This window comes from Papaver somniferum, chromosome 11, assembly GCF_003573695.1.
Source record: "Papaver somniferum cultivar HN1 chromosome 11, ASM357369v1, whole genome shotgun sequence".
NCBI classification, from domain to species: Eukaryota; Viridiplantae; Streptophyta; class Magnoliopsida; order Ranunculales; family Papaveraceae; genus Papaver; species Papaver somniferum.
The window spans coordinates 75,185,307-75,209,115 of NC_039368.1; the positions used below are offsets into that span (position 1 = coordinate 75,185,307).

Consider the following 23,809-nt stretch of genomic DNA (forward strand, 5'->3'; position numbering starts at 1 on the left):
AAGAAGCGAGCTGGCATAAATTATTAAAGAATCTATGGATGGTTCATATACCATTCTCTTCGTATGGATTTCCGCTACAACATATCCAAAAATCATAGCAATTGGAGAAACGATCAAAAAGATGTGGCCAAAACATTGGACTACATACCAGCTGAAAATTTTCTGGAAGTCTCCTGGAAGTTTACCGTTTCGCCTATTTGGGCCCCTAAATATGCTCAAAACTCAAATATCTCCTACAGTAAAGCTTGGAAATTTCCTGGCCATGAAGAAACATGGGTAGATCGCGAAAATCCAACATCGGACGAAGATTCTACAACATTTTCATGAAGACCTAACTTCTGAATTTTCTGATGACGAATTATGACGAAGTTCATCATTGATCCACGTCAGGAGATACACCATCAATGCAAATCCGAACTTCATATTCAGCCTATAATCTCACTTGCTGAAGTTGGCAGTGCTTCTGCTGATAAGGGACGAATCCCAGATGATCGAGTGACATACAATGTCTCAGCTTTCCAGCGTCTCTGAAAGGTTGATTCACCTTGGCATGAGCACCTGCAGAAGTCTTAATCTTTGACTTCATAGAGCGTTCCCAGGAAGAGCCAGAAGAGTGTTTGTAACCAGAAGTCATCACTATCTGAGGAGAAAGACATGGAGTCATGGATATACCAATAAAAAACGCGTAACAAAATGGTAACAATCCAACTCTTACCTATTTACAATTTCACTAGATGTAGTGATTATAACGTCAGAATTTCGAAAACTGGCTCGTTCCTTTAAATATGCAAAGACGAGCAAAATTCATTATTCAAAATCATTACTTGATTTTCATAAAACCGTGAAAACCCTTTAATTTTAACATCCACTGTTTTTTCAAAAGTTGGACAGACGTCCATTCTACAATTGTGAAAACTCACATACATACATTATTTCACCATGTATAATTGTCAACTTTCAACAGTTGTTCAAAATCAAAACATTGTTTTTTACAAAAAAATTGTTTTAAAGTGAAACTCACGTGAATTTGAAAAACATATATATTTTCTTCCTCGAGAGTTTATTTTCAAAAATTTGTCAAAGCTTACATATCGAAAATAAATTTTTTCATGAAAGCTGATAGACAAAATTTTCTCTCATACAAGCATCCACCTTTGAAACGAAATATTTAAAAAAAAAATCTCATACATTAGGCATTATTGCTAGTTTCTTAAACTAATGATCGAACGAACGTCCGTTCCTAAAACAAGGGTTTTTACAAAACTCACATCTATACGTGCATATGTATATATTATTCTAACATGAACAACTCATGAAAAAATTATCAACTTCTGAAAAAGAAATAAAAAAAAGAGAGCGGTGCTACACCAATTTATGCTCATCAGATGATGCTCTATCATGCCACTAGGATCTTCGTTCAAGCCTTGGTTCGCTCACGCAATCGAAAATTCGGTAAGATCTTATCTTACGACTAAGTTCAATTACTTATTTCGTTTATGACTAGAAAATCACCATCGAGTGCTGACTGAGGAACATGACTGTCCCTCACTAAGCAGGGGACTTAATGTAGATGGTGGATTTTCGGCAAAGGCTAAAATCGTAAAACCATAGTTATACATACTCCTGATCCAGCAATCAGATGAGTATTGAGGCTCATGTCTCTCATTGAAAGAATGCAAGCTCGTTCTGCAAGAACCTCTAAACTAAGAATACTGTCTCTCAGAGCATATGCAGATGTGCAGTCTCTCAACTGAGACAACGACATATCTCATGAATACTGCGCAATTTCAGTAATCACTTTTATATAGAATCGAATGATGTGACGCTCTTAGACAACTTTCCTACTAGTATAGAGTGATAACGTCTTCAGGATGTAACAATGTTTTCCCTGACTATATAAAAGACATGTGTATGGAATCATTTTGATTGGACGGCTCCTAGACAGCTTGCCTGCTAGTATAGAGCGATAACGTCTTCAGGATGTAACAACGTGTTTTCCCTGACTATACTATACATAATAAATATGACGCTTCAACAAGCTCATATCGCTCAATTCTTGAATAATTAATGCTTCTAGATAGCATGCCTGCTAGGATAGAGCCATCAAATAATTATCTCTAATCCTCAAATTCATTAACTGATTATTCTGAAATACTCTACATTCTTCATAATATTTCATCACTTCAATTCATGGTTCTTCCCAGCAGAATCCCATGGGTTAGTGATAAATATTCAATGAATGGGCATCTGAACCACTATCGAGTAAGCCCCGACTAAGACGATGCAAGTGTATTCAGCAATGATGTGCTAACGAGCATCTGAATGCACGAACGAGCATTGCAAAATACAAAGGAACGATGAACTTATGCAAAATAGAAAGAAACTAATAAATAATAAAATATTAATCAAGGCGCTGGGAGACTGGACCCACCGGCCGGCCGGTCGTGCCGTGGCCAGTCCCTGTCCCACGCCCAATTTTATATTTTATCATATTTTTATTATTTTCCTTGATCTCATGAAAATTCCCTCATTTGAAAAAAATTCATTCGTTTAAAGGAAACTCCTCAGTTTCATGGTGTTTCCTTCACATCAAGAAAATAATAAATAATTAGGAAAGGTATCGCGGGACTAAGCCTACTAACCGGACGGTCGTGCCCTAGTTGTGGCTGGTCCCACACCTTGCATTCCTTATTACTTTATTATTATTTCCTTCATCCCATGAAATTCCTTGATTTCATGAAAACTCCTTAATTTCATGTTATTTCCTTCAAGTCATGAAAAATAACATAATATTAGGGAAAACTCACGGGACCGGGCCCTAGCCGGCCGACCATGCCCTAGACGGTCCCACACGCCCCTTATTTTTTTATTATTTTTTTTAATATTTTCTTGATCTCATGGAAATTCCTTCACTTCAAGGAAAATCCTTGATATCATGAAAACTCCTTAATTTCATGATATTTCCTTCAAGTCATGAAAAATAATATAAAATTAGGGAAACTCGCTGGACCGGGCCCTAGCCGGTCGGTCATGCCTTAGCCGGTCCCACACATCCCTTATTCTATTATTATTATTATTATTATTTTTTATGTTTTCCTCATCTCATGAAAACTCCTTGGTTTCAACCAACTCCTTGATTTTATGATATTTCCCTAAAATCATGAAAAATATTATAAAATTAGAAAAGTACCTTGGACTTAGCTCTTTGGCTGGACGGTCATGCCTTGGCCATAGTCGTTCCCACACTTCATGATTCCTTTATTTTATTAATATTTTTCCTTCATCTCATGAAGTTTCCTCAACAAAAATCTTTGATTTCTTCATATTTTCTCAAATGATTGCTCAAATGCACGCCAGAAAATATCAAAATTCTCAGGACTGAGATGCATGGTGACATGAGCATATTACCTTGACCGACCAAGGTTGGCTCTTTGGCTTGCAAGAAGCCGGTCCCACGCATTTTTCATAATTTGACCTAATTCGCGCAATTGCACGTATTAGGTCCAGAACTCTTCCAAACAATTTTGGAACTTCATGAAACAATCGTCATTCGATCCCGTAACCACCAAGGATCGGTTTCATGGCCCCTTGGTCGGTCCCTCATCCCGTCATAATTAATTAGGTTTTATCATCTAAGGTTCAGACGAGCATTATTTTAATAAATTATTAAACCAGCATTTAATCATCCTTTGACCAACTGGTCTTCAAGAGACTTTGGTATTTTGCTCACTTGAGCATCTGGGCGCTACATGGTCGACCCATGATCCCATGTATCCGGTCTTTCCTTTGTGGTTAATTTTCAATAAACCATCAATTGATCGAGTTAGGGTTTTGAGTCCAAGGTTCATAATTCCATATTCAATAATTTTATGATGATCTCATGGTCATCATTTTATTAATTATACTTGGTTCAGTTGCCAGAATTTAGTTTAATATTTTAGTTGGTTACGCTACCAATAACTCATCAAACGAGCAACATTTGCTCAGATAAGCAATATTTTATCAAACCAAGGAATATTGGTTCAACTATCAATATTCAATAATTCATCTAATGAGCAATATTTTCTCACGCTAACTATGTTTATTCATACATTAACTCTGTCTCAGCAGACAAGTTAAATTCATGGGTCTCAGAACATTTGTACGTTCGACTTTACAATACAAGAACTCATCGTCCCATGAAGTCAGCAACTAATGAACTAAATACATGTCTGCCTTGCAGACTCCACAATCACGAAACATCAATCATGTTACATGGGGGATATTAACTAGGGTTTTGGTCTGGCGGTCTACGACACGTGTTTTCATACACACAATGAGAATGTGAGCAAGTCGTGCAATCAGTTGAAGGAGTTAACAAAGTAATGGATGGAGAAATCAACAAAGTCTCCGCACGATGAGCAACTGGTTTTACATGATTTTCACTTCCCCACTCTTTGATTCCATCAACTGTCACACTTCATGGGATAATGGTGTTTACAATTCCAGCAATATAAATAAGTTTTTGAATCATGATTGAAAACAAGATAATCTCACGTCAAACAGACAACAAGAGATTAACAACTCAACATCTGAGCAATTACTATCAACAAAGCAAATTCAATCATTCACAACTTATCTTATTTCAGAATACACAACACACCTACAATCTTCGATCACCATTGATCTCACACATTTCTAAGCTTCCCTCCTACAGATCGATCCATCCTCTTTTGTGACCAAATTTACTCTGGAACAGCCATTGTCTTGGTTTAGGCTGGAGTACTACAGATTGATCTCTCGAATTCAAAGCATTCCCTTCTTGCAGTGCATCTGTGTAAGGTTTGACAATTCGCTCGTTTCAAGGAGTTTCCTCCACATGGTCGTCTCCTCAATTCTGTAAAAACCAGCAACTCGTTTTGCCCCATCCACACCAAGAATAGGATTTGGTATTGTGGCAGAAGTTAGGGCTTGGCGGCATGGCCAAGGCTAGGATTTGGCGTCGTGGCCAAATTTAGGGATTCGTGGCATGGCCATGGATGGGATTTGGCGATGTGGCCAAAGTTAGGGCTTGGCGGCATGGAAAAGGCTAGTATTTGGCGTTGTGGCCAAAGTTAGGGCTTTGAGGCATGTCCAAGGTCGAGATTTGGCGTCGTGGCCAAAGTTAGGGATTGGCGGCATGGAAAAGACCGGGATTTGGCGTCGTGGCCAATGTTAGGACTTGGGGGAATGGCCAAGGCCAGGATTTGGCGGCGTATCCAAAGTTAGGGCTTGGCGGCAGTCCCAGGCCAGGATTTGGCGGCGTAGCCAAAGTTAGGGCTTGGCGGCATGGTCCAGGCCAGGATTTGGCTTCGTGGCCAAAGTTAGGGCATGGAGGCATGGCCAAGGCTGGGATTTGGCGTCGTGGACAAAGTTAGGTCTTGGATGCATGGCTAAGGCTGGGATTTGGCGTCGTGGACAAAGTTAGGGCTTGGCGGCATGGCCAAGGCCGGGATTTGGCATCGTGGACTAATTTAGGGCTTGGCGGCATGGACAAGGCTAAAGTGGCTCATGGCATGTCGTGAACTATGACCAAAAATTAGGGTTTCGATTAATGCTACTGAAGCAAAAGTATTGTTTCGGTCATGAAATCCAAATTGGAGTCTGTTACGACATTGGCCATGAACAGAAAGTGGATTAGCACGTAGTGGCGTCATTAGTGGCACATTGGCATGTTACTGCGGCAGAGCGGCATGTTGGCATGTCGATTAATTTGTCGTTGTGGCAGGTGTGTCTGGCTTGCCAGTTAGTATGATGGCGTGGTAGGGTGGTTTGGCCTTTAATGTATGGAGGCGAGTTTAGAGTGACTTGATTGGTCAATAAAAGGGGTTGGCCAAACATAAGGCGCGGCCACACCTCTAGTGCTCGTGGCGTATTTTAGAGTGACCTGATTGGTCGGTAGTAAGGACAAGGGCCGGCCAAGCATGGGTATAGCTACACTTATGGTTTGAGTGTGGTAGATTTAGAGCATCTTGATTAGTCGAGGAAGATGGGGTTGGTTTAGGATTGGGGCGTGGCCAATGACGCTGGTTGGCTTAAGGCATGGCCACGCCTCCCTTTGATTCTGCTCCTATCCCGCGGCTCCTTGTTTTCTGATTCTGGGAAATATTTTGCACCTGCTAATCTATGATGGATTAATTACCTAGTTTGCCTAGGCTTGATTTCGACAAGCAAGATCTGGTATATTGTGCAAAGGCGCAAAAACCCTAACTTTTGTAAATTAGTCAGGGTAATTGATTGAATTCTATGTGTTGACACATAGTTCGTTTAAGTTCATTGCCAGAGAGCAGCATGCTTTCTGATTGAATACCTTATGCAAAGACCTTATCCTTGATACTTGGAAATTCTTGCTACTCTGCTGCGAGTGAGCACAAATTGTCATGATGTACCAATATTAAGGGTTCAGCCGGGGAACATAGAACATAAAGCATTCAAAGAAACTTATATTAGGTGAATATAAGCGAGGCGTAGAAATTTACAGAACATCTGGGATGGTTGCTACATGCGCCAGTCTGGATAAATTTCATGTAAATATATTGAATGGATCAATAAATATGCCAGTGGAAAGTTTAACACTCGTGGCTCTGTTTTCATACATAGTGACGTCACATCAGATGCAAGGTTTTATAAGTTTAGCCCTAAGCTAAAAACCACCATCAACAGATAGCAACGCATGCGAGGTCGACCGATCAATGCTCTAACAATAAGAAACTTTACTTTGATTCTATATTCAACAAGCGGTGATGTCAGCTTCATGTTTTGGCATAAACCGTGTTTCTTAATACGCACCAAAAGACTAATACGTAAATGGTTTTCCTATTATAGAATAGATACCTAAGTTGATTAGATTTCTTAATTCGAGTTCCTGGTGTAAAGTTCTACGATTACTTCTACGAGAAAGTAGAAGTCAAGGAATGTAAATTGGATAATGAAGGTGAAGAAATCTTCTCATATGGATTAGAAGTGAAGGTGAAGAAAGTAACACATTGGAGGAATGGGAGGATTAATGAATCAGGCAGGTAGAGATGAATATGAGAGTAAAGCAAGCGTGTTCAGGCTAAAGCAGTCGCAAGTATCTTTGCTACTGCATCTATTTTATTTTTAGTTTAGACAAAAAATTGCTTTCGTCAATGTATTCTCTACTAGTGTATGGGTCAAAGTTGACGTCTGGAGACTCCATATTTTCTTTCTGGTTGTTCTAAGTTGCTGCTGTGATTGTTTTTTAAGGTTTAGTTACTCATTTTTCCATTTTTATTTGATTCTTGTCATTATCGGTCTCCCTTAGCTATGAGACATTGCACTCACAGGTTTACTGATTGGCGTAGAATGTTTTAATGTATATATTTGTATGCCTAATTAGATCTTAAATATATATGCCAAAGTAGAATGTTATACGTCTCCAATCTTCTCCTGGCCATACACCTTCCATTCTACCGGACCTACAACTTTGAAATCTTACTGAAGTTTATTCCAGTAGTTGGTTACATGCAACATTACCAATAAAATCGACAACCTACTTTAGCCAAGGGTGCACTATAAAATCCATTACGGGTAGGAGTTGCATCAAACTGCATACTTTTGTAGATGGGTCAGCTTCGGAATGCAAAACTTGAAACGACTAGGACCAATGTGAGAATTTTGGTAGTGGTCTATCGAGCATTATTTCATCCCTTTATGAAGAATTTGAATTTGACTGAAACTCTTAATTGTTGCTTGAAGACCATATTAAAAATAATGTTACTTTAGTATTTTGCAACGGAAAGACATAATGGTTTCCGGACCAATTTCTTGGTCATCCATATGATCTATGGAGAAATATTTGGGAATATGAAGTTTTGATTGAAAGAGGAAACACTAAGCTGGTGTATGGGCCCAGCTTGTTGCTAGGCTACCTACCAACTCTTTGTAATTCAATTGCCTTACTATTAAATAAAATTGATCATCAACAATAATTATAAGAAAAAAAAAACAGAAAGAGAGAACGCGACTCTCAAAATCATTACATTAAAAAGTTTCATTGGAAAACCAAAAATATATGGAAAAACTAAAACTAAAGATTAAGCATGTGCGATAAAGGAAAAAGCTCCACCATTAAGAAATACGGTCTCACATTCTGGACAAGACACCATGTGTAAAAGTATATTAATCAACGTACAATAAGATGTATGTTGATCGAAGGTATTAAAATCAATGTTCATATTGTTATGGTTTGCACTGACTTCTTAGAAAAGATGCTAAGAAAAAAATTATACTGACAAAATTCTCGATCTGGTTCAATACACAGTGGTTGTATGAAAAAATCGACATAACGGTGTTTTTTTAGATAATGGGTGAAAAATAAAATCAATTTAATACGTGGGTTTAGTTATTTTCAACAATCAAGAAACTTTGAAATGATTCTTTTATTGCAGACCCATACATATCAACGAATGTAAAAACTGCATTTAACAACGTGTTTGTCGACATTAGCATACTGCGTACAGATTAAGCAATTAGCACATCATATGTCGGTACACTCTAACGTAATATTTGTATTAAAGTTTCAGTTTATATATGATATTTAATTATGTATCTACTTAAAAAAGAAATCAATTGCATTTGTGATAAACATTCATATATCTAGACTACCGATACAGTTTTAATATCAAATGATTCAAAAAAAATTTTGTATTTCATCATATGAAGATAACAACGAAAACACAAAATAAAAAATAATGTTGGAAATCAAAATCTTGCTCGAAACATAGTTTGTCACTATCTTGGAGCAATTAATTTTACAAGTTTACATTGTGGAGCATTGCATTGGAATATATGAAAAATGGAAAACTGATAAAAATTTATCCAACTGATAATAAAAAATTTAGGAATCGTTATTGCCATGGGAAAGTAAATCAGGTTTTGATAGATTTATATCACAACGATGATGACCGTTCGACATAATTTCGCAAACATATTCAAGAGTATAATATATGCCTCAAATTCATTTACCAGTCTTGATGTAAATTTGATAAAGTATTTTTAATACATAATGAACAGGGGTGCTTTTCTGCACATTGGAAACTTCGATATAAAATTGGAGCGCTTTTCATTATTGCAAAATAATCCAGAGTTCACATATTGGAGTTTGGTCTTTTTTTATCTGGGACCACAACAGTTTGGTCCAACGGGAAAAAAGTTTCGTGTTTAGTCTATACTTATTCGAAAATATTTAAATGGACACAAATACCCTTCTACGCTAATTTCTAGTTGTTTTTTTGTAGCAGTTCATTCTGTTTAATGAATTATCAAGTTTTTTATATAGATTTGAGTCCATTCTGTTTCATGAAAACTCTACACTTCATTTTAAAGGGTTAACTCTTACCAAGAAATCTTGTTTGGCTAGCCAGAGAGAATTTACATAAGCTGCGGCATACCGATACACCACAAATGACTGGTATTTGACTCGAGTGTGTGGCTAGCATAAAAATTCTTTATAAAGTTTTTAAGAAAAGTTGTGTTGCTTAAATAAGTGCTAGATGTTAGCATTTATGTATTTTGCGCAACAATTCTCCATTTGGTTAAACTATTCTTGTTTATACTATGTTAAGTCGGATTAGTCGTAATCTGCATTAAAGCATGTTTATGGTATTAATCATGCACTAAAGACTAGTTTAAGGTTAATGCTAGATAAGGTTAAGTCTAGGTATGACATTTACTTTAGATTGACATGTCGTATGAGTTGTTCAATGTATCCATGAGGTATCCTCTAACTCATGATGGAAATATTGGAGTGACATGTGGCAAGCATGACTAGGACTCTCTTATAGCCTCACAAGTTTCCTTTAAAAGCAAATTTGTTTTCATTCCATCATGAAGTAACGTGAGGAAATAGAAGTTGATAATAAGTCATGAAGGTTAAGTGTTTTATTTCCTTGTACTAATATTTTTTTATTGTATGAACTATATGTCATATTCTTGTTGCATATGGTGTTGGTTTCAGTGAATTGTTGATTATGCTAATGTTATTTTAAAGTATAATTTCAGCATATAGTTGGCTTATAGGATGTTTAGTACTTAAGCATAAAGGTTAAGATGCTGAAATTCCAACAGGGTGTTGCTGGTCTTATGGTCTTAAAAGATAACACATTGTTTGTGGTGTATTTGCTTTGGTTGGTGTATTTGCTTTAGTTGTGTAGTTACTTTCGGTAAGGTCGAGTGTTTCCACTGATGTAAATGGGAAGGAGTCCCTAAGTTTCTTATGTAAGGATAGTGTAATGAATAAAGGTGGTGTTTAAGCAAAAACCTTCTATCTTCTTCCTTAATGTAAAGCTATTTCATTGGGGAAGCACTACAAGTATACTTATCCAAAGTATACAATAACAAACGTCGAAAGCAAGGCCAAGCAATAGTTGAAGTTGGTGGCATAAGCGAGTTTTTTATTAGGAGAGTTACGTAGAATTGCGACAATATTTGACAGCGATAGCATGGAGTAATGCAGCAAGAATGAAGATATAATTCCATCAAGCATATGAGTTAAGAGTAACTCATAGTTAATAAGAACATGATGATGTTTTTCTGCCACATTAAAGCGTAGCATTTTGAAAGAACAAGTGAGGCCTTGTTAGTTTCAAAGGCGCGTGAAAATGAGCCTTGTACAAATTGATGGTGGGATGTCCCGTGTTTCCTAAGTCATGGATATTGTCATGCATTTCATTCAAGTTGCATTAGAGAGTTGCGAAGTGATTTAAGAACACTTAGTCTGTAGTAAGGTCTATTGAATTGCAAGAATGCAATGTCAGTCGGAATTGAAGGCCATAATCTAAGTTATGCATATCGAGATGATATGTTGGATTTTTGGCGTGTATATATAGGAAAGGAATGTTTTGATTGAAATATTTGTGTGATGATTCAAGGGCATAGCAACATATTACAATAGATTTTGGGTGTTAAGATATGAATGAAGTGGAATGAAGCATGGTCGATGATGCAACAGTGAAAATGGAATTTGTAGGATTACTATAAAGCACATAAGCTAAGTGATGGTCATTGTGACAGCCCGTATTTTTGGACTTCCAGTGGACATAGATTCGACCTTTTGGGTCGGGTCTGATCCAGCTAGCAAGCCCAAATTTTCGGACAGTCACTTTGTAGGACCAAATTTTTTTTTATAAAACAATTTGAAAAAAAATAAAAATCTCCCCTCCTTTAACACACTAAGCCATATGATCTTTCACGTCGCACGGTAAGTGTGACACCCTTCTCAAATTAAATTAGATAAAAGCTTTCACACATAGCAATTCTGGAGAAGACAAGTGACGGAACTCTATTGTCTGAGACATTAAAAACTGGATTACACCCTGTATTTAACTGTCCATTAGTAACAATGTTAGCGAAAACGTGGATATATAATACTTCATCCGTTTTTGTGGCTTGAAAAATTCATTACACTTCGTTTACACCGATTTTTTTTTTTCCTGAGAAACAACCATTTCAATTAACTAAGAAGAGACTTACAAACTTTCATAATAGGTTCCTTCCTCGCAGGAGAGTTCAAAAAAGGAGGAGAAGAAACCCAAACAGTTTTAAACCATAGTTTCCTAGCACGGTGTGCAAGCCGGTCCGCAAGTTTATTCTTATCACGCCTAATATATACAAGATTACATCCATTACTACTTGAAAGACGACTTCGACAATCTACTAAAAGATCTCTACATCTCCATCCGACCGAGCAACTAACTCCATTAACAAAATCTACCACTTGGAGGCGGTCACTTACAAAGAGAACTTTTGATAAGTTCAACTCCTGAGCCCAGGAGATATCTAAAATCAGAGCAGTAGCTTCATCTTACACTACATCTGGAACTAATACAAAATCAGCTCGGGAAAACTTCAATCTTCCTGCAAAATCACATGACACCCATGTTAAATTTTTTAAAAGAACCATTTAAGAAAAGGATATGTCCGACATCCCGAAGGGGAGTTTTCACAGTCTGAAGAATAAGAGGCACAAAGGGATAGGATATATAGGTATTTATCATTCGTCTAGCATTCAGAATGACTTTATCCAAATGAATAGGTACATTCTGAAAAGCCACTTCACATCTCAGTTTCCAAATGCACCACATAACAATCGCAGCAATGCTAGGTCATCCCACAGGAAATGACGAACGACCTAGCCTCACATCAAACCATTTAAAAAAAGTAATTATCAGGCCAAGGGAGATCATAAGAAACTAAATGCTTCAAGGAGAGAGCAAACCAAATATGCAAGGCCACGGGACACTGAAAGAAGAGATGAAAAACAGTTTCCGAGTCGCAGATGTAAAGAGAACAAGAAGTATCAATGGAACTATTGTATGCATTCATGGTAGAGTTAACAGGAAGCATATGGGAAAACACCTTTCACATGAATAACTTGATCTTAGGAAGACAATGCAGAGACCAAACCTTTTTCCAGAAATTCGAGTCTTCAGAAGAACATAAGTCATTTGTGAAAATCTTATAAGAAGACTTAATAATGAAGTTATCATCTATAGTATGAGACCACATAATTTTGTCATCACAAAGAGTATTAAGACGGATAGATAGTATTTTAACAACATCTTCAGGGAAAAAATAATAATTTATAAGACTCGGATTCCAAGTATTGTGTTGCGAGTCAATAAGCTTACTAACCAAAGCAAAATTATTGTAAATAGGATTAATGGATAAAGGAGGAGTAGTGGATTCAGGTAACCATATGGAGGACCAGATTCTAGTAGATCGTCCACTATTTATCTTATATACTACATAGACCTTAAGAAACTAATACTTTTAACTATACCTTTCCAAACCTAAGAGGAACTATCAGCATTTTTATCGATTTCCAACAAATTTTGATTTGGAAAATATTTTGATTTCAAGAACTTAGAAACTAAGTGATCAGGAAACTGAGTAAGACGCCAAGCTATCTTAGAAATAAAAACTCGGTTCATAGCAAAAGAATTTCTTATACCTAGGCCTCCACAACTTTTATATTTTCTAATATCAAGCCAATATTGAAAATATGCTGCTCGACGAGGATTTTTCTTCGACCACCAAAAAGTTATTTGAATAACATCAAATTTAGCAGTAAGTTTTTTCGGAAAGGGAAAACATGACATATGATAGGTTGCAATTCTATATAAAACATTCTTAGTTACCAATGTTCTACCAACACCATTCAAATTAGTTTTTTTCATATTGTCTAATCTAGCATAGAATTTGTCAATCAAGAATTGAATAGGTTTCGATCTATCCCTATTAATGAACAAAGGAGTTTCTAAGTACTTTTCAGAGCTAGAAATATATTTGATTCCCAAGGTTCTAGAAAGCATCTTAATGTACTTATGATGCATATTTGCATTAGTGAAAAAACCCGACTTTCTATCATAAGCAATTGAGGCTCTGGAGAACAACATACAATCGTCAGCAAAAAAAATGGGTAATGGAAGGACAGTTGTTCTTCACTTTGAAGCCTCCGCCTTGAGAAGCATTTGCGAAAAAACTTCCATATAAAGAATAAATATATAGGGGGACAGACAATCCCCTTGGCGAATACCTCTATAAGGAAGAAAAACCTCCCCCGGAGACCCATTGATAAGCACCGAATACGAGACAATACTAATGCATTGAAAGATTAAATGACACCAAACATCCGAGAATCCAAGTTTCTTAAAGACAACTATGACGAAAGACCATTCGAATCTGTCGAAAGCCTTCGATAGATCAAGTTTGACGGCTATATAACCTTTTTTTAACTCTCTTATTCATTCTCTTAAAAGAATGTAAGATCTCATGATTTATTGTGATGTTATCCTGAATTTGTATGTTAGAAACAAAAGCCGAAAGGCGAGATTAAAGAATCAAGCAAAGGTTTAAGATTAGTTAAAATCTTAGATATAATTTTGTAGACAGTGTTGAATAAACTGATAGGACGAAAATCATTCGGCGTTGAAGGATTTTGCACATTTGGAATGAGTGTAATGAAGGAGTAATTTAATTGCTTCAATAAAAACTTAGACTTGAAGAAATTCTGGACATGATCAACAACCTGATCAGAAACAGTAGTCCAGTTATCACGGAAAACCCCACCGGAAAACCATCCGGGCCCGAAGAATTCCAGGGCTCCATAATTTTGACAGTATTAAAAATTTCATCAATGGTAGGGATCGTCACCATAGAAAGATTCAAATCATCAGAGATAATAGGCTGAACATCTTTTAAAATATATTGAATATCAACAACTTTAGATTAGAAGAACGGAAATTCTTTTTAAAGTGACTTTCAAAGAGGGAGACAGCTTTTTCTCTAGATTCCAGACAGTTACCTTGATCATCTATAACTGTATGAATGGTGTTATACATGTTTCTAAGCTTAACAGTGTTATGAAAAAACTGAGTGTTCTTGTCATAATGGATAAAGTAATTTATTCTAGATTTTTGCTTATAGAATGAGTTCTCAATTTCATACCAATAGTCAAGATGCTTAGAGTAGTTTAAAATAAAATTACCTAGAGCAGGGGAATCTGGCATGGATTGCAGATTTTCAAGATCAAATTTCAGTCTAATAATGGTGGTTTTGATATGACAAAAGGAGTTAATATTCCAAGGACAAGATCATTTTTAACATTTCTGAGTTTACCAGCAATAATAAAGCTTGAAGAACACTTCACTTTCTTAGACCAAGAGTTAGCCCAAATATTCTTGAATCAGGACTCAATTGCTAGCATTTCAAAAACTTATACGGAATGTGAAGCTTTTTTTCGAGATGAAAACAATTCAGAAGAATAGGAATGTGATCCGAATAAACTCTACCTAAATTTGTGACCCTAGTTTGAGGAAGAACAGACACCCACTTGTCATTCATAAACCCACTTGTCATTCATAAACCTCTATCTAACTTTTCAAATATAAGTTCAGCAGGAATCCTAAACCTCCTATTGCACCAAGTAAATGGGTTTCCAAAAGAAAAGACTTCATTCAGATCAATCATTTTTGCTCTAATAAAATCTGGGACTAAGGAGTTCTCAGCATTTCCACCTTGTTTTTCAGACTCATGTAAAATAAACTTGAAATCTCCTAATAACACCCAACGTCTGTTAGCATCTTCATTAATATTATTTAATATATTCCATTGGGATCTTCTACCAGAAATATTCAAGGATCCATACACAAAATAGATTAAACAGTTTTCAATAAGAGGATTGATGTCACACATGTATCATATTGAATGAGGAACTGATAACTTCCAAATTAGATTTCTCAAAATATCCAAGAGCGAGACCTTCTGATTTTCCAATAAGAGGGAACATACCAAGAATCAAATGCCTAAAGATGACAATATTTTTTAACCGTTTCATTATCAACCATGGTTTCTGTTAAGCATACTGCATCAAATTTGTATTTCCTAAAAAGATTTAAAAGATGAAGCCACTTCCTATCAGAACAACAACCATTGATATTCCATCATAAAAACTTAATGATAACTCAGGTGAAAGCAACTCAAAACAAATTAAAAATGAAAGATATAGAGTAAAGTAACGAGAAGACAGGAATCAGGACAACACAATAATGCTGAAGGAATAAAAGAGACAAGTGAGTTAAGAAGACAAACTAGGTCATGAGCCTTTGAGGGTTCAACATCCATAGAATCAGAGGACACCATCATGAGATTTATTTCATTTTCAAATTCTTTATCAGAAATAACAGGTTCCAGAGGAAGCATAGATAACGTCATAGATTCCAAAATAAGAGCTTCTTTAAAATCACTAATCTGACTAGATCTCCCGACAAATTCACAAACAAAATCAGTATTCATAAAAAAAAATCTTGATGAGTAGTTCAATTGAGAGGCCAAGATGAAAGAAAATTCTGATGAAGTAAGCACAATTTGAGAAAATGAAGAACAAGTAGTGGACCAAATGACATTTGCTTCAGCATTTCCTAAGCTAGAGGATACATCTAAGCTATGAAGCACGGACACACCGGTATTGGCGCCGTGTCCGCGTCAGACGCGCGACCGACGCACGACGCACGTGGGACACCGACACGACACACGTGAAGAAATCTATACTCCATTTTAGTAGTTTGGTGACCTAGTGTGTCAAGGAACTCAGTATAATAGTTAATTTTTCAATATGTGAGCTAACCTAACGGTATAAAATAGAGTTTTTTCATGTATTTGCGTGATTAATGTATTTGATATACTATAACACTATGATCTTAGTATATAAAAACCATTTTATTAATGTATATATAGACGTATCCGTGTCCTGATAATTTTGAAGTTTTGCCGATCCCTGTGTCGTGTCCGTGTCCCGTGTCAGTGTCCGTGCTTCCCAGCATCTAAGCTACTATCATGAACTTTAATTCAATTTATTCTTAAAATAATATACTTAAATGCTATTTAATAAATAAGAAAAACTTTTAACAATAAAGCAGCTGCAATTTAACTCGAGCAAGATAACCCAGGATGATTAAAGCTAAGAACCCTATTTGACTTATCAACCAATTCATCATGATGAGAGAAAGATTTATCACCAATATTCCCGAGAAAGCATAAGATAAGATTAAGCATCTTCAAAAATATAACCTGAAATCAAATCCCTACAATTGTAGGATCTCAATCACCCTATAAATATCAAAATGACAATTCTTCATAACTCCCAATAAGATCAAAACCAGTGATTTTCAGAAAGATAAGAGCTTAGACCAGAAAATAAGCTTCAGTGAACCATACCCATATGAGAGATAACCCAAATTTCATCCATGTCTTAGTTGAATAATCAAATCTCATGATGATGTCTCTGAGTATGTATGTCTGCATATCCATCATCTCATGACCTAAAAAGGGAAAGTCTCAAATAAAATTAAACAACAAAACAAATTAGATCAAATGGAAGAGCAAGTAACGTATTCAAATTAAAAAACTAGAAAACATCTAACAGATAAATGGATTTAAGAACAAAGAAAAATTTGCGAAGAAATTTTGCAAATTTAGGGAAAAACTTGTGTTCTAGATTTGATCATTTAGAAATTAAATTAAGAAGCAAAAATTCGAATTACAGATCGAAACTAGGTAGAGAACATAATAATAAACAGGATTGATGAACCAGAAACCTTCCTCTTTTTATTTCTTTCCTTTTTTCTTCTTTCTTACCTAAACGAAAACTTCCTCACCGACGCCCCTTCTTCTGCCCAGATCGGATTCATATGGAGCAGATATGGATAGGCTTCTTTGCTTTATCGCTTTCTTAGGTTGTATCTTATTTCATGATGTAATTTTTATTCTGTTTTGTGGTTTTTTAGTTTTCTTTTTCATTAGTTTAGATCCAGTTCTAGTTTTTCCTTTGATGAATGGTTCTTTTGAACTTTTTTTTTTGGGGTGGGGTGGGGGGGGGGGTTCTCTAGTTCATGTCCATCAGTTTGTTGCTTAATAATGGTTGAAAGTTCTAAGATTTGCAGCGTTCCCTCCCGTTACAGCGAGTTTTTCCGGTAGGTATTTTATTTTGAAGATTCCCGAGACCTGTTTCTATCAACTTGGAAAGAAGGATGTTTTGTTTTGGGTGATTATTATCTCCGTGGCGTGAGGAGTTTTGGGTTTTGGATCCAAAGTAATATCTGCACATCACCAATTTCAGCATCAATTTTCGAGCAAAAGGAAGCAACATCTATTTTATCTTCGGCATCATCTATACCTAAACTTTTCGGTTTGGAATTTTTAATTAGTGATGGTGTTGATCGGTTTTTAGTCACAGGTAGATTTCTTACTTTTTCGGCAGTTAGTTCAAGGATTAGGCTAATTTTTTCTTTCCCTATGTAGTCCTTGTTAGCTTTAATCTTGTAATCCTTTCGTTGGATATGTTCTCTGGGTCTGTTGGTTGTTTTGTGTTGGTCGTTTACCTCAAGAAGAGTTGTGTTGGATTTAGTCTTTTTCCAGTGGGAAATAAAGCTCCGTCGTGTTCATCGTCGAATTTTCTTTGTACCATCTAAAAATGAGGAGAATCAGGATGAATTTTTGGTTATTAAAAAATTTGTTCTTCTGAGCTGTGAATCAAGCATAATCGATTCAAGTTCTCCCGTAAAGGCGGGTGTTACGGTTCTACTGTTACGTTATGATGGTCCGGTAGAGATTCTGGATACAGGATTCGGGTTACGGGATTCGGGTTGAAAGTCACTTAGTTTTGAGCCTTGTTTGTTTAAAATTCTCTTTGTAACATCGGGTTTCCCGGTTTATTTATTGAAAAAAAAAAAGATGAACCGGAAACCAGGATTGATCCGAAAAAACGAAGAGATTAAGCAGTTGACTAAGTCAACATCTCAAAACTTTTCGCAAGACTTTTCGCCTTACATCGTCTTAAAGGGAACATTCACCACACCCATAAGAAGTGGTGTTTTTGTTTACACCGAATATTAACTGTACGTTAATTGACGTCGTTAATATGGACAATACCTACAGTAAAAACTAAACCTTAAGCTAACAGAGATACCAATATTTTTTTTTGAAGCATGTTATTTAATAAATTATTGAGGGACTATTACACTAGGGTATATAGTACCCCAAGATTCATCGGTTACAATAAGATTGGTAAGGCATGAATCTACATCAACATGATCTTGGGGCAGAAAAACAGTCTTCTGATCGGAGTTGCATCGGTAGGGGATGTTGGAGTCGAAGGTCGGAAGGCCTTCGGTCAATGCTTTCCACAAGAAAAGCTGTACTTTTGGTGGACACATCAATGTCCACAATAATTTAGGTGGTGGTAGAGGTGTTCAATGCAATTGATTGAAGTTGCTAGTCATGCCTTTGTATCTTGTTATTGTGGTGACCTGCCCAAATGATATTTGTCTGCTCCTTCGATTTTCAGCTTGATCCATTACTTCAATTCGAGACTTCATCTTTGGTTGTGTCTTGAAGTAGAATCGCATCTTTGTTCTTGAAGGTGAACAACTAATAGTGCTAATATACTATTACAAGGTTACTAAAACTGAAATAAAGATGCAAGAGTTGCAAACTCTACTAGATTAAACTAAGGTACTACAAATCACTACTACTAGTAACTAAGGGTGCACAGAAACCGAGCCGGACCGTCCCGGAACCGATGGAACCGTACCTGTTTTTGTACCGAATCGAGGAAGGGGGTACAAGTACCGGTCCAAAAAAATAGGAACCGACCTCTGGGAGGTACAGGTACACGGTCCAATCCAAATCCCGTGCCGTCCCAGACCGAATGTACCGAGCAATGGTTGATTGAGTTTTATTACCGATCACCGCTATAGTAACATATGAAGTGACATATAGAAGGAATCTAATCCCAGACGCAAGGGCTTTGCATGACGAACTCACCTTCTAATGAAGTACGAAGGATTTCCGTTAACACCAGACGGATCCCTGGAGATATGATGAGCCCAACAAAGAGGCGCTAACTGACTTGAGAACTCAAGAAGATCAACAGAGCCATTCAATTAATGGCCATGTAGCATAAACAAATGTCAGACGAATGATAGCAGCAGCTTATGCTAAGATTATGTCAAGAACAAAAAGAATTCGAAGGAGCCGTCTGCGGAACGAAGTCCTATTATTGATGAAAAAAGTGATTGGAGCTAATCATCAATCCCCACTATTGACGTCAAATCCTTATACATCAAAATATAAGACGTACAGATGATTTGATGATGTCTTTTCCTCGATCATGAAGGAACTAATGAATATGAGTCTTTGTTATTACAAGGGAGGACGATACCTTCCCCTCCGATGACGACAATTAAAGGAACCGAATAGAACCGGTACCGTGCCTGGAACCGTACATGTACCGATTGGTACCGAAACCGGGATACAAAATACAGGTACCGGTCCAAAATTTTGGAACCGAGGTTAGGGAGGTACAGGTACTCGGCCTCGACAAGAACCGAACCGTACCGTAGCGTGTACACCCTTACCTAGTAACTATTACAATACTAAAACTCAAAAATACAAGAGGGCTACAGTAAACTAAAGAACCGAAAGATTACAACTTTGCTTGAACACGAAAACAACTAAACTGAGAAAAGATTAGTCGAGTAAGATGTCAGGTTCACCGGCCTAATCGCATACCAATTAGGATTAAAGCTTGCTGCTGAAAAAGAAGTAAAGTTGAAGCCGTGATACATTCCCAGGATTTGAGTACATAAGTATGCCGCTTGCGATGAAAGATATGTCACCTTGGTGAAGACTTATAGAAGAACCAAGTTTATTATAGAGGATCAAAGTGAGAGTCACCAAATATGGCTCGCCAATATATCTGTTTTTCTTCTTCTCTTTCTTCTGTTCTTCATGTCTTTCTCCCTGTTGAACTCAAATCCAATGCATAGCTTTTTTTTGGTGAGAGATTCATGTAAATCTTGAGATCCAGATAAATCGAAGAAGAGGGTGATCAATCTGGAAGCTAATTGAGCTCCGAAAGAAGAAGAAATCACAAGAAATGGAAATTAGGGTTTCTGCTATAATTGAATAGGTTGTATAATTGGAAGAGGGGTTCGATTTAGAAAAAGCAGATGGAGATTAGAGATGGGTATTGTGTATTGGGAGTAAGGGAGGAGATTTAGCTCCTGATTCTCTACTCACATGGAAGAATCAGTGAATTAGGGTTTTATGACAACCAGTTACGGTGAAGGAATTGAGTTTGAGTCCAAGAGAAAAGTTACTAATAATGATGATGAGTCGGTGGTGGTGTTGATTGAAGACCGGCAAAACAGTAAAGAGATAAGAGTCGGTGGTATTGTTTTGAGATGAAGGAATCAAGAAGAGAAATTGGATTGTTGATGAAATTAATGTCAATTTTTATTTTTTCTGTTTGCAATGCAAGTAGGGGTTTTCATCACTAATACTTGGATCAGGAAAGGACATTATGGTAGATTCTGAACCTTCTAATGTATGTGAACCATCTAAGGAAGTATTACAGGGGATGGGTTCAGCTTAGGTTGAGTTGCAGACTTGCAGTTAACAGTGTTGAACTAATTGAGTTGAATTGCAATGGCAACGTTTTTTAGTGAAATCTTGCAACTGTAGATCAAGGTAAGCTGAGTTTGTAAGTATGAAACATATTGGATTTATATTTTGATTAAACATATAGGATTGATATTTTTATACAGTATTTGTTTTTGCAGTGGGTAATCATAAAAGGACCACTAAGGCGCTCAAATATGAATGGAAGTGGCACATTGTTTTAGATCCAGCTTTCTAGCATTCTAGCAGCATTGCTAACAAGGTGATGAATATTTGGGCAGTAAGTTGCATAAGTTCGATGTTTACTTGAATAATGATTACTGTTTACTGCTAGACAACTTGGACATTTAGTCTTTGGACAAGATAGGTGGATGCTACGTACATTTTGACACAGTAGGCCTTAATTTGGTTAGACAATACTTTCTCTGATTTTGGTTTCGCCTCGAGAGTAGAAAAGCCATGGTGGTTGATATTGAAAAATATAAGACATGAGTTCTATTTAGTTGGTTGTATGACATTTTTAGAATACCATACAGCTCAAGGACATAAGAAAGCACAAGCCTATAGAACAGGAGAGGAGAAGAGAGGCCGACATTTAAAGACTACTCAAACACCTGAAAAAATTACTTAGATTTAATATTCAAAACAAATTCTGTAAATTGAGGTTAATTTTGTGTTGTTTTTGAGTTCCTAATTGAACTAGGATTGGCATTAAGGAGGTGCTTAACTTACTGTAGGCCTACGTAGTAACGTAGACATACACAGACATTGTGTTATGATAGTTATGAAAATAGTTTCTAAAAATCAGCAGCAACATGTTTTATGCGAGTCTGGTGCAGGGTGACTTGAAATTCGAGGTAATGCGCAACTACACATACATGTATGGCTACATATCTTACAGTATGTATTTGTAGCGTGGTATATATTAAATTGGAGAAATCTAATCTTGGTTACCATACACTTGGTGGTTCATAATTCGTTGACATTTCTGCAGTCTCGCCCAGGCTGCGCAGATGCCATTTTGTTAATCAAGTGAATTAAGATGATAGCCCTGCTCAAAGGCATACCCAATTTCCTTTCTTCTTCTGGATATACTTGAAAAAAGTTGTGACAACTGTGTATAATCATAAAGTTGGTACAAAGTCACTCTAGCTTCAGTGAAGCATACAGGAATCACATTTGCATTTGAAGCCTTACAATTGGTGCGTGATATATATAGTTGATTGGCTTTCTTGGTTTGAAGTGTGATCCTTATCTCAGATATCTTTTGAGTTTGTATTAGAACGATGCCTTTTCAGTTCATGTGGTTATTATCCTATCTCTCTTCTCTTTAGATTTTACATTTTGCACAGAGATGGTTGTGAACTGTCAACTGGAGACTTACAAATGACAGGCATGTCCCTGCAATGGTACAATGAACTAATGGATAAGCTCTCCCTCCATGTAGTTAGTTTCTTGAGTAATCAATCTTTCATGGTTATCTGCAACGTTTCCTGCTAAGCCAATACACAACGCTATAATTCATTTAGCTCTTCCACTCTACATAAGGCAACTGTTCAATTCCTCCATTGTTATTCCTGAAAGCATGATTATCAAGGAAAAAAAATATATGGTGCCATTTTATTACCTTAATTTGAATTACTGAAACTTTTTTTTTTGGTTTGTCACTTATAAAATATATTTGATTTATTCCTTCACAGTTCCGATGACCCCAAGAGCCTATAATACTCATCTAGAGTTGTTTCCCATCATTGAATGTGTGGAAGAACTGACAACAAAAATCTAAAGGAGATTACTCATAAGGAGGGGATGGCGCAGATGACAAAGATTTTGTCTCTTCAAGGCAGGGGCATTGAAGATATAAGAAAGAAGCAGAAGGCAGATGTTGGTATGGATGAAGGAGACCTTAGTCAATCTTCTCAATCAAGTGCGGGTGCTGAAAGCATGATTAGTGAGGTTGAAATCCAAGGAACAAAAACTAACGAGAAATAAGTTGCCGCCGCGCGGTGCGTTAATTAGAAATGATAAAAGAAGGTGCTCTTGAAGATGTTGAAGACATCTCTAGAACCATCTGCTAATCGAGATCGTGGGATTTCTCAAAAGGTTGGGATTCAAGGTGTGCTCTTGGAAAACAACCACTTCAATCTAGATAAACTTCAGGTGCAAATATTTCGTTCGATTGTTTGTTTAGAAATATTTCATAATGGCTCCGCAAGGAAAGTTGAGTGGTCTATAAAAATGTCCATTCAGAAAGATGAGTGATCTATAAATATTCAAACACAGTTTGGTTAATTAACTCGCCCCGTTATTTATACAAGTAGTGAGCACGTGCGATGCACGTCGGCAACATTACCTTTTCTTAATTTTTTCCTTCCATTTTATTTTCCAATATGGTTTATTATTAGATAAAAATGAAAGAAATGAAAATATCACTTTTAATGAAACGGGGGAAACCTTTCGTATCCAAAACTAAAATCTAGTGTAAGTAATTTTATAGTATATCAATGAAGAAGTATTTGAGCATCATATATGCAACATGTAAAAAGTAAACGGGGGAAACCTTTCGTATCCAAAACTAAAATCTAGTATAAGTAATTTTATAGTATATCAATGAAGAAGTATTTGAGCATCATATATACAACATGTAAAAAGTACATAGGCTCTTTCAACTTACCTTTAAATTATAACTATTTTTTCTTGGAGAACTATAAATATATAAAAAAAAAAGGTAATAGTTGTTTATACTCGTTGCGTAGGTGATTCAAAGAGCTTTTGAAATATATAAAATTCACTAAAATCCGACATACTA

The 23,809-nt window shown here is 36.5% G+C and overlaps 2 long non-coding RNA genes across 2 annotated transcripts; one reads left to right on the plus strand and one right to left on the minus strand.

The window, feature by feature from the left end:
* Window positions 1-11,471: 11,471 nt before the first annotated feature.
* Window positions 11,472-18,171, minus strand: LOC113323388. The gene is made up of 3 exons (XR_003347564.1): window positions 17,176-18,171; window positions 16,756-16,859; window positions 11,472-11,895 (listed from the first exon to the last, which is right to left on the minus strand). It is a non-coding gene; the product is annotated as an uncharacterized LOC113323388 (long non-coding RNA).
* A 1,853-nt stretch (window positions 18,172-20,024) lies between these two features.
* On the plus strand, window positions 20,025-23,363 carry LOC113322718. The gene is made up of 2 exons (XR_003347269.1): window positions 20,025-21,069; window positions 21,147-23,363. It is a non-coding gene; the product is annotated as an uncharacterized LOC113322718 (long non-coding RNA).
* Window positions 23,364-23,809: the final 446 nt, after the last annotated feature.